Source organism: Neomonachus schauinslandi, chromosome 14, assembly GCF_002201575.2.
Source record: "Neomonachus schauinslandi chromosome 14, ASM220157v2, whole genome shotgun sequence".
In the NCBI taxonomy this organism is placed as follows: domain Eukaryota; kingdom Metazoa; phylum Chordata; class Mammalia; order Carnivora; family Phocidae; genus Neomonachus; species Neomonachus schauinslandi.
This window is the reverse complement of record NC_058416.1, coordinates 67765503-67777443: the sequence shown is the minus strand read 5'-3', so window position 1 is coordinate 67777443 and position 11941 is coordinate 67765503.

Genomic DNA, 11941 nt, shown 5'->3' with positions numbered 1-11941 from the left:
TTACATATCTCTTCTCCCGAGCTGCTTTCAGGATTTTCTCTTTGTCTATGAGACTCGTAAGTTTTACTATTAGATGTCGGGGTGTTGACCTATTTTTATTGATTTTGAGAGGGGTTCTCTGTGCTTCCTGGATTTTCATGCCTGTTTCCTTCCCCAAATTAGGGAAGTTCTCTGCTATAATTTGCTCCATTATACCTTCTGCCCCTCTCTCTCTTTCTTCTTCTTCTGGGATCCCAATTATTCTAATGTTGTTTCGTCTTATGGTATCGCTTATCTCTCGAATTCTGCCCTCGTGATCCAGTAGTTGTTTATCTCTCTTTTTCTCAGCTTCTTTATTTTCCATCATTTCATCTTCTATGTTACTGATTCTCTCTTCTGCCTCATTTATTCTAGCAGTTAGCGCCCCCATTTTTGATTGCACCTCATTAATAGCCTTTTTGATTTCTACTTGGTTGGATTTTAGTTCTTTTACTTCTCCAGAAAGGGTTTCTCTAATAACTTCCATATTTTTTTCAAGCCCAGCTAGTATCTTTAAAGTGATGATTCTGAACTCTAGATCTGACATTGTACTAATGTCCGTATTGAGTAGGTCCCTGGCAGTCGGTACTACCTCTTGTTCTTTTTGTTGAGGTGATTTTTTCCGTCTTGTCATTTTGTGCAGAGGAGAATAGATTAATGAGAGAACAAAATGCTAGCAGAGTAACAACGTCCCCAGAAAATATACTCTAAACAAATCAGAAAAAACCTTCCAGAAAGTGATCGCTTTTCTGATGAGAGAGTTGTTGCTCTTCTTTTCTTCGATCTCCTGTTGAGTTTGTAGGTGTTCAGAATGGTTTGATCCCTATCCAGCTGAATTCCTGAGAGGAGACGAAATCCAGGTCTCCTACTCCTCCGCCATCTTGCTCCTCCCCAAGAGAGAGAATTTAATCCCAGAACAGGACCCTGTTGGCATGCTGATCTGAGACTTCCAGGCTCCAGCACTTCCAGAAAGTGGACTCTTTTCTGTTCAGAGAGTTGTTGCTCTTCCTTTCTTCTATCTCCTGTTGAGTGCGTAGGTGTTCAGAATGGTTTGATCCCTCTCCAGCTGAATTCCTGAGAGGAGACGAAATCCAGGTCTCCTACTCCTCCGCCATCTTGCTCCGCCCCCCATAATCTTATTATTAATAAAACATTCTTGGTCATTTCTGTGGAGTTTGTGAGATCAGAGGGAGATGCCTGCCATTGTCAATAGGAAGCCTCAAGTCATTACTCCTGACTATACAATGCACCAAATAGGAAAACAGGAAGTTAGTTGCTGCACATGTTTGTTGGAAGCAGAATAGTTTGAGACATTTGGGACAATGCATAGCCAAAACCATGCCATTGTCTTTGAGCCTGCATTAGACCAGTGTCTCTCAAACTTTAATGTGTAAGCAAGTCACCCAAGGATCTTGTAAAATGTGGATTCTGTTTCAGTGGGCCAGGAGTGAGGGCAGAGGCTCCACATTTCTAAAAGCTTCCTGCCACAAATCCACATACATGTTTTAATAATAGGAAATCCGTATGAATAGTATAAATAAGGAGAATCACTGGCAGACAAGAACCTAAGAGAAATCTCTGACATAAAGAACTGAGTTTGCGGGGCGCCTGGGTGGCTCAGTCGTTAAGCCTCTGCCTTCGGCTCAGGACATGATCCCGGGGTCCTGGGATCGAGCCCCGCATCGGGCTCCCTGCTCTGCGGGAGGCCTGCTTCTCCCTCTCCCACTCCCCCTGTTTGTGTTCCTGCTCTCTCTGCGTCTCTCTCTGTCAAATAAATAAATAAGGTCTTTAAAAAAAAAAAAAAAAGAACTGAGTTTGCATTATAGAAGCACTATCCCACCCCCTACCCGAGCCCTCCATGTATGGATCTTGCCAGGAGAACAGAGGCCCCTCTTTGTTTAACAGAAAACAAAAACAAACAAACAAAAAAACCTGAAGTCCCTGGGGCTCCTGCCCAATTTCCCTATTGGCTTCTCCTCCAGTCCCATTTTGAAGTGCAGACTCTTCCCTATCTCTGATTCAGACTTCTCTTCTAAGTTCATGGCTCTCTCTCCCTTTCCTGCCACCCTTCTCACCTGTCCCTCCACAGTTAATTACCAAGGCCCTTATATCAGGACAGCCACTGCCATTTGTCCAGATCTTTACTACTTGGAAGTGGACACTTACATTCCTTCCTCCTTCTAGAATGTCTCTATTCCCTTAGTTCTGAAAACCCCTAAGTGTGCTTATTCTCTTTTGTTCACCTCAGCCAGTACCTTCTCCTTCTACTTCCCCAGGGTTCCCCTCATTTCCTAGTGAATGCAGTGAACCACACAAACATGTTAATTTATCCTCCCAAATACTCACCACTCCACGCTAGGTGCTGATCTACGAGGGATCAAGTAGGAAGAGAAACTTGGATATGAGCAGCCTGGGAAGAGGGTCTGATGGTTGAACTCTCAGCTGGAAAACCAGACACCTGGGGCCCTGCCTCTGTTTTGTGCTTAGGGACCCGGCAGCTGTGTCCTCCCAGAGTCACTAGGGAGTCACTGACCATGCCCTCCCCACCTCCAACCAGCTCCACCTCAAGATGAATGGCTGAGCTCCATGCCCCATGTGAGGAGGCACAGCCAGGGGTAGTAGAATATATTTACAGAATCCTCTCCCACCCCAGTGGCTGGGGAGGGAATAAGAGAGACTGGGGGCTGTTTGCCCTGCTGTGTGGCTTGAGAAACAGAGTTCTGGGGCATCTCCACTGTGGCTTGGACCCTTTTGTTCTTAACCTTACTCACTGTCCCGGTGGGTGGAGCCTGGGCATGAGGAGCTGGCACGGGTCCTGGGATCCAGTCCCGCATCAGGCTTCTTGCTCAGCAGGGAGCCTGCTTCTCCCTCTGCCTGCCATTCCCCCTGCTCATGCTCTCTCTATATATATCGGACAAATAAATAAACAAAATCTTTAAAAAAAATCAAAATTACTTAGAGGACTATAATGGATCTGACATCAATGCAATCTAACGTTCATAAAGTTCCAGTTACAATCTCACATTATTCAGCATCAAAGAAACATGGTTAGGGAGTCTGAGGATCTAAGGCTGATGGAGGAAAAGGGAAAAAAAGTGCTGTGAGGAGAGGACAGTAACACACAGAGAGCTTTGGGTGGCATTTAGAAAGGTCAGGTGAGCAGGGAGGTCCCTCACAGCTGTAAACCTTCCAGAAAGAGTGGCACAGGGCCAACACCCAGAAAAAGAAGGCAAAGAATTCCCAGGTAGAAAGAGAATCAGAGAAGGGCTTACGAGTCTAGGAGAGGCCATTCAGCAGTACAGCCTCCAGGTCAGACAGCTAGCTATAAAGCAGTTTGGGGTCTTTTATAGGGCAAGGATTTTTCTCATCAAGGCTAGCAGATGTCAAGTGCAGTTTCATGGGGCATGCAAACCAGGCAGGCTCTAAAAGGCGAGATACATGCTCATTCGGTCTATATTTAAAGCAATTGGATGCGTAAAAAATGGGTTTTGATGCAGGCCGGGTAATGGCCACAGTCTGCACTGAAGAAGAAAAAAACATAGGGGCCAATACACTGAGCCCGTCTTTAACCTATCTGTATAAAACTGGATTCTAACAAGTAGAACACAAAAGTGATGGGATGGGAACACTGATACTAGGTTATAAAACGCTAGTGGCCTGTCTTGGTTGCTCTCTCTTGCTTTCTCTTGGATCACTTGTCCTGTGGGAAGCAAGATACCCTGCCCAACACAACCTCATGGAGAAGCCCACATGGGAAGCTACCAAGGCCTGCCAATAGCCATGAGAGAAAGAAGATACTAGTGCTCCAGCCAAGCCTTCAGTTGTCTGTGGCCCCTACTGACAGCTCACCTACAACTAAACACTCAGTGCTTTCGCAACTTCTCAATTCTTTTTGGTTCCACTCCCAGTGCCCAATCCACAACATCCTCACATCACAGATATCATTTATTATTTTAGTCCAGGTTGGTATATGTTCTTTTATTCTTCCTTTCTTCCCTCCCTTCCTTCTTCCCTTCCTCTCTCTCCCCCTTTCTATCTTCCTTCCTTCCTTTTACCTTTTGCCCTTGCTTTATTAGAAAGTAAATCCGTAAGTTAATACCTTATGCTTTATTCCTATATCTCTTGCACTTCTTCACTTACTGATCTAGTTCAACAAGTATTTGTGAGTACCCACTATGAGTTAGGCCATGTTCTAGGTGCTAAGGATACAGATCAATGACCTTATGGAGAATATGTTTTCAGAGAGAGCAGAAAGATAAATTGTGTAGTATGTTAGAAAGTGGTAAGTGCTGTGGATAAAAATAAAGCAGAGAATGGGAATAAAGAATGACATGAGGATATAATTTTAAAATAATCTGATCAATAGGCCACATTAAGATGATATTTGTGCAAAAATTTGAGGAGGTTGGGGAGGAAGCTATGCAGGGCATGGAGGACCCTTGTAAGTCTTTTGGTGTAACAAATCCTCTCAATCTTTTGTTTCCATTATTTTTCCTTATTATATCTTTGAGAACATTTAAATCTTGATGTTCTAGGGGCACCTAGCTGGCTCCGTTGGTAGAGCATGCAACTCTTGATCTCAGGCCCTTGAGTTCAAACCTCATGTGGGCCATGGAGCCTACTTAAATTTAAAAAAAAAAAAAATTGAAAAAATCTTGATGCTCTATTTCATTAATTCTAGCTCATGTTATTAAAATGTTGAGTTGATGTCTCTTTTTATATAGTGATCCTCTCTTTATATAGTGTATACATTTCTACATGTCTTTTTATTTTTGTGATCATTCTACAGGGATATCAGCTATTTAGATTAGAAAGATGTCAGGAGAAGGCACTGAAGTGTTACCTCTGTCAATTTAAGTAAGGAGGAGTGATCTGCTCAGGAACAGAGCCCAGGGCTTATAGTGCAGTAGAGTCCACTCTCTTCTGTTGGTTTTGTCCCATCTAGGTGACTGTAGACCCCACCACTCCCTATCTCCATTTCTCTCCTCCTAAGATTGCTTTTTACAACCTGTTCATCTTTTTTTCTTGTAAATTTAGGGCCTAGAGGAGGATGAGTGAAGGAAGAAATACTTAAACATTACCTGCTGTGTGGCTCATCCCTGCTGCCCCATTGTTAGGCTGCAAATTCAGTTTGGCCTGAGCTGGGTTTTTTGTTTCTTATCTCTCAGTGGTGAAGTACAAGCAGCAATCCAGCCGGGACAGCAAGTGGGGAGAGAAAAGAGCCTAAAACTATTTTGCCAACTCTTTGTCTCACAAAGAAGCCTGGTCCTCTAAGTCCTATGCCCCAAGATGATGCTTTCTAGATGTAAATAAGGTCTCTATGTCCTGATTCCCAGTCCCTCTTCCCTTTTTTTTTTTTAAAGATTTTATTTATTTATTTGACAGAGAGAGACACAGCGAGAGAGGGAACACAAGCAGGGCGAGTGGGAGAGGGAGAAGCAGGCTTCCCGCTGAGCAGGGAGCCCGATGCGGGGCTTGATCCCAGGACCCTGGGATCATGACCTGAGCCAAAGGCAGAGGCTTAACGACTGAGCCACCCAGGCGCCCCCCTCTTCCCTTTAAAAAAAATTATTTCCACAGATTGGTGCTTGCTCCTCTCTTCTGAGCTCTTCCCATGGAGGAGTGGGGGTTGTAGCTTGTTATTCTACACACACACACACACACACACACACACACACACACACCATTCATTTTTCAGACCTCTGAAGAAGGATTTCCCTGTTACCTCCTCAAGTGCTCTGATTGATGATGTCAGGAAGGAGCTTCTAATTGACAACTTCATGGATACATTTTACTTTTCATCTAACTTGCCCCCTTACTATCCATTAAAAGTACTGGGTGCCTGGGTGGCTCAGTCATTAAGTGTCTGCCTTCGGCTCAGGTCATGATCCCAGGGTCCTGGGATCGAGCCCCGCATCGAGCCCCGCATCGGGCTCCCTGCTCCGCGGGAAGCCTGCTTCTCCCTCTCCTACTCCCCCTGCTTGTGTTCCCTCTCTCACTGTCTCTCTCTCTGTCAAATAAATAAAATCTTAAAAAAAAAAAATCTTTAAAAAAAAACGTACTGACATCTTCCTTCTTGAAAACATCTTTTCCTTTATTGTTTTCCTAAACTACAAGTATGCTCCTGACACTTCTCCCTTCAAAAGTCACATACACAATCTAAGACATCAAGTCCAAAAGCCTAACTGAGATATTCTCAGCCCTTTTCAACATTTGTGACCCAAATTCTCAGCCCCATCCTTCAGTCCAGTCAAGTCAAGTTACTTTCAATTATTTGGATAACACATTTCTTTCTTGTCCCTAATACTTTATGTAGGATGATCTCTCATTCAGAATGCACCATCTGACCACCCCCCACCCCTCTGCCCAGCATCCCCGTTATATCTGTCTCCATGCTGGTCTTTCTCAAAGGTTGAATTTCATTCAGATTTTTACCTCCTCTGGAAAGTGTCCCTTGACTTCTCCAGACAGGTTTGCCCCACTTATTCATTAGTTATGATAACATATTTTCTGAGCTACATATTCTTCCCAGTCTCTTCTCAAATAGACTCTAAATCCAAGAGGGTGGAATTTGTTTTCAAATCATCTTCTGTTTGTAATAAAAATTTTATGAAGTTGAATGCATGGATGAATGAATATTTAAATCCTTTAGTTTCCAAAGGCTCTATCACATCAGCACCTCCATGACTGGAATCATCCTGATGTACCCCAGGAAAATCCAAACAATCATAACCTCTCATTTCAGATATGGTCCAGAAGTGGTTGTGCTACAAGACTGTAAACCCTTTCATGACAGGATCTGTTGCCATTCTGCTCTCTGATATATTCCTCCTGGTACCTAGAAAAATGTCTCCAGTACAAGAGCTGATGAGTTTTCATCCAGTGAGTGAACTCAGGCATGAATGTATTCTTGAATGAAGGTTCCTCCTCAAGATATACCCATCAGTTGTTTTAGCGGGAAACTCTGCATACAAGGGTGAAGAAAGAGTCCAGGACTAGGTGTGTGAGTCCTGGGCCTAGGAAAAAAAAACATTTCTTTTGTGCCATCCTCAAAATATCTTAACACCCAAGTCTTAAAAAGGCCTCATCAAAAATTGACAGTAGTCAGGGCCTATGAGTGGTTTCAAGTGTTTATTTCATTCCTTTAATCTTTATGTATGTCCATCACTGGCAGCAATTAACATGTGTTCCATCCATGATGAAAAATTTTTGACAAAACTATAGAGATGGAGAGACTACATTAGGGTTGCCAGGTAACAAAGATGGCAGAGGTGTGCAAATATAAAGGGGTAGCATGAGGTGATGCCTTTGTCATGCTGGAACAATTCTGTATCTTGACTGTGGTGATGGTTACATAGATTTAAACTTAAGATAAAATTCTGTAGAACTAACAACACACACATACCACACACACAAAAATGTATGCATGTAAAATATGGTGAAAAGTAGACAAGGTCTGTAGTCTAGTTAACAGTACTATACCAATATTAAGTTCTGGTTTTGATATTGTTTCATGTATGTAAGATGTCACCAATGTGGGAAGCTAAATGAAGGGTACCTGGGACTCCATGTACTATTTTTGCAACTTCCTGTGACTATATGATTATTTTAAAATAATTTTTTATAGAAAGGTTTTTTAAAATTAGTGTTCAAGAAAATATAATCCAAAATTTGGAAATACAACAAAAAGGTAATTGTATGACTGTAGAATGTCACACTAGAGATTTTTTTAATGGTCCCATCTGACCTTAAAAAATTGTTTAATTTTATTTGTCTAAGAATTGATTAGGGTCCAGATATTTTATAACTGGTATGTTTACACTAGCATCTAAAAAATGGATTAAAGTAAAATAGAAAAGATAATCCCAAGGGTTATAGTTTTAGGATTTTAAACCAGCTTTGTATTTAATTTAGCAGATCTACTTTAGCTATCTTATTTCAACATTTTCCCCACTGACTATATAAATGCTACTCTGAAAATAAATAAATAAATAAATAAATAAATAAATAAATGTATGTTGCTCTGTATGTCCTTATTGAATCAGCTTTGCCATTCTGGTTGCTCCTTCATTAATGGGATACTTAAATTCGGCATGTACTCACTGTTTATATGATAACTATGTTTTCAGTAATATGAAAATTATGTTTCACAGTACTTGAATGTACCATTGAAATGTGTTTACCTCATGAAAAATCCCTGAGGTAGGCCCTATGTCAAAGAACAACATGACAAGCATGCTTTCAAGATCCTTTATGTTTCCCTGAACTTCATGATTCATGAAGTTTTAATTGATACATAGAAAATAGTATTCATTTTCAGAGCTTGGACACGCCAAAGCCTGATGACCTAACACATGTCTACTGTTCATACAGAAATATATGCATCCTCTCCCAGAAAGTGCCAACTTTTGTTGTCATATTTTAATGACTTATTATTACATAAAAAGTAAAATATATGTTACTGGAAACTTCCTTATTAAAAAGCCATTAAAATGTTACCAATGAAAGTCTGTGAAACATTTTATGGAAGGGACCAAGCTCACCTAATGTTCCTCACCAAGGTGAAACCTGCATTAAATCAGAGATTTCATTTTGGTTCAAAAAAAAAAAAAGTGAGGAAGACATAAAATTTGGAAGGAAGAAGTAAAAAACTGTCTCAATATTTTTAAGATATTACATATCTCCAAATTGGAATAGACATTCAAACCAATTCCAAAATTCCAATGGGTTGGCAAAAATTATTAAATGATTTTAAAGTTACCTGGAAATCTAAAGGACCTAGAATAGCCCTAGTAATCTTGAAACCTTCTATAAAACTATAGTAATCAAGACTGTGGTATGGGAAATGACAGATGTTGGCGGGGATGCAGAGAAAGGGGAACACTCCTACACTGTTGGTGAGAATGCATGCTGGTGCAGCCACTCTGGAAAACAGTATGGAGGTTCCTCAAAAAGTTGAAAATAGAGCTACCATACGATCCAGCAATTGCACTACTGGGTATTTACCCCAAAGATACAAACATAGGGATCTGAAGGGGTATGTGCACCCCGATGTTTATAGCAGCAATGTCCACAATAGCCAAACTGTGGAAAGAGCCAAGATGTCCATCAACAGATGAATGGATAAAGAAGAAGTGGTATATATATACAATGGAATATTATGCAGCCATCAAAAGGAATGAAATCTTGCCATTTGCAATGACATGGATGGAACTGGAGGTTACTATGCTGAGCGAAATAAGTCAATCAGAGAAAGACATGTATCATATGACCTCACTGATACAAGGAATTCCTAATCTCAGGAAACAAACTAAGGGTTGCTGGAGTGGTGGGAGGTGGGAGGGATGGGGTGGCTGGGTGATAGACATTGGGGAGGGTATGTGCTATGGTGAGCGCTGTGACTGTTGTATCACAGACCTGTACCTCTGAAACAAATAATACATTATATGTTAAAAAAAAAAGAAGATAGCAGGAGGGGAAGAATGAAAGGGGGAATATTGGAGGGGGAGAGGAACCAGGAGAGACTATGGACTCTGAAAAACAAACTGAGGGTTCTAGAGGGGAGGGAGATGGGGGATGGGTTGGCCTGGTGATGGGTATTAAAGAGGGCACATTCTGCATGGAGCACTGGGTGTTATACACAAACACTGAATCGTGGAGCACTACATCAAAAACTAATGATGTAATGTATGGTGATTAACATAACAAAATAATTTAAAAAAACAATAAAAAAAAAAGACTGTGTGGTATGGGTGTTTCAAAAATAAACCAACACTTTATACTGTATTGTATACTTTAAATTTGCTAAGACAATATATCTTAAGTGTTCTCATCACATACACACAAAAAGGTAATTATGTGAGATGATAGATGCACTAATGAACTCAATCGTGGACATCTTTTCACAATGTATACATATACCAGATCATCACACTGTACACTTTAAATATATACAATTTTATTTGTCAATTATACCTCAATAAAGTTGGAGAAATAAACAAATAAACCAAGACATTTAAACAAGTGTTACAAGTTACAAGTGTGACTACTTGATTTTTCAACAAAGCTACCAACGAAAGCCAAAGGAAAAAAGTGCTTTTAATAAATGATACTAGAACAACTGGATATTTGTATTAGAAAAGGAAAAAAGGAACTTGGACTCCCTACCTCACACCAAACACAAAATTAATTCAATATGGTTTATGGACCCAAATGTGAAAGCCAAAACAATAAAGATTTAGGAAAAAAAGAGAGAGAGAGAATATTTTTATAAGCTTGCCATGGACAAGGCACAAAGATACCAAGGATACAAGAGAAAAATATGATAAATTGGACTTCATAAAAAGTAAAGCTTCTCTGGCACCTGGCTGGCTCAGACAGTAGATGTGACTCTTGATCTCAGGGTCATGAGTTTGAGCCCCACGTTGGGCGTAAAACTTACTTAAAAAAAAAAAAAAAGTAAAAGCTTCTGCTCATCCAAATATACCAGGAAGAAAGTGAAAGGCAAGCTACAAGTTGCAGGGGGAAAAAATCAAAGGAATTAAAACAATATTTGTTAGTTGAATGAATGAACAGATGATCCTTCATTCTCCCTATTTCCCATCACCTCAGCGTTCACCTTCTCTTGAAGAAGCCCTCATGAAGCCCTCATGTGGCACTACGCATTCCCTCAGAAGTAAGCACTCTGAAACAAACTCAGAGCTCCAAATTACAAGGGTTCTGGACTCAATGGCCCACATAAAAGGTTGCTTCATCAGGTAAACTTATCTCCTGGCAAGGGAGCTGCTTTTCGAGCTGAGGACACAGTTGAGAGACCAGTAAAGGGAACAGATTGGCATAACGCACCACACACATATCCTTCACCCAGGGTATTGAGGAGGGAATAAAAGAGCCAATAGAGAGCTCAGCATTAGCTGAGAAGCCAGTAGATCCTTGGGATATTTGCACCATGGCCTATGTCCATCCCCTTGTCCTCCCTCTACTCATTCATTGTCCAGGTTCATGGAGATTTCAGAGGCTGGTCTTTGGAGTGATCCTTCTGCTCCTGTTCTTCATTCCTGAGTCTGTTTTCAGTTTCAGAGACCAGTCCTCAGGCTATGGTGACTCAAGAGCCCTTCTGACCATCCCCAGGAGGGACAGTCACTCCCACCTGAGTCCAGCACTGGAATAGTCACTAATGGTAACCTCACCGATTCCAGCAGAAGTCTGGACAAACTCCCACAACACTGATTTATGACAAACACAACAAACACTCATGGACTCCCACCCAGTTCTCACGCTCCCTCCTGGGGTCAAAGCTGCCCTCACCCTTTTGGGGTCCCAGCCCAAGAAGGAAGCTGAGTACTACTTGTATGCTGGTCTATCCTGGTGCTTGGCACAATGAAAGACCCAGATGAAGAATGGTGGCATGAACCTGCCACCTGGCTGAGCCTGGGTCTACATATTATCAATCTGACTTGATTATCAAATGGATAGACATTTTAACTCACCAGGAAACTTAAATGTTGGTTACTTATATGGGACAAAAGTCAAGGGAAGGGAGCTAAAATGATTCAGTGAATATTTTGGGAGAAGGTGGATATAGGAAAAACAGAACCCAACTATTTTGTCAACCCATAGGGCACAATAGAAGCTGTACTAGTTGAAGAGTTTATAATCAATTCCTGCCCTCCCACCTTGCCCCCAAAAAAGCATGTAAGATATATTTCCAGCTGCTAGTTGGAGCAAAGAAAGTAAGCTCCTCATTTTATATGAATAAAATTTTCAAAACAATGCAAGCTCACTGCATAAAATCTGGAAATATTTTTAAGAAGTGCTTGTTCGTATCCTATAAAGACTAAATAATTCAGAAGTTGGATGAGTACAGAAGTTACTCTTAGTTTTTTCCTTCATGTATTTTCTCCATAGTTCGAATCACAATGTA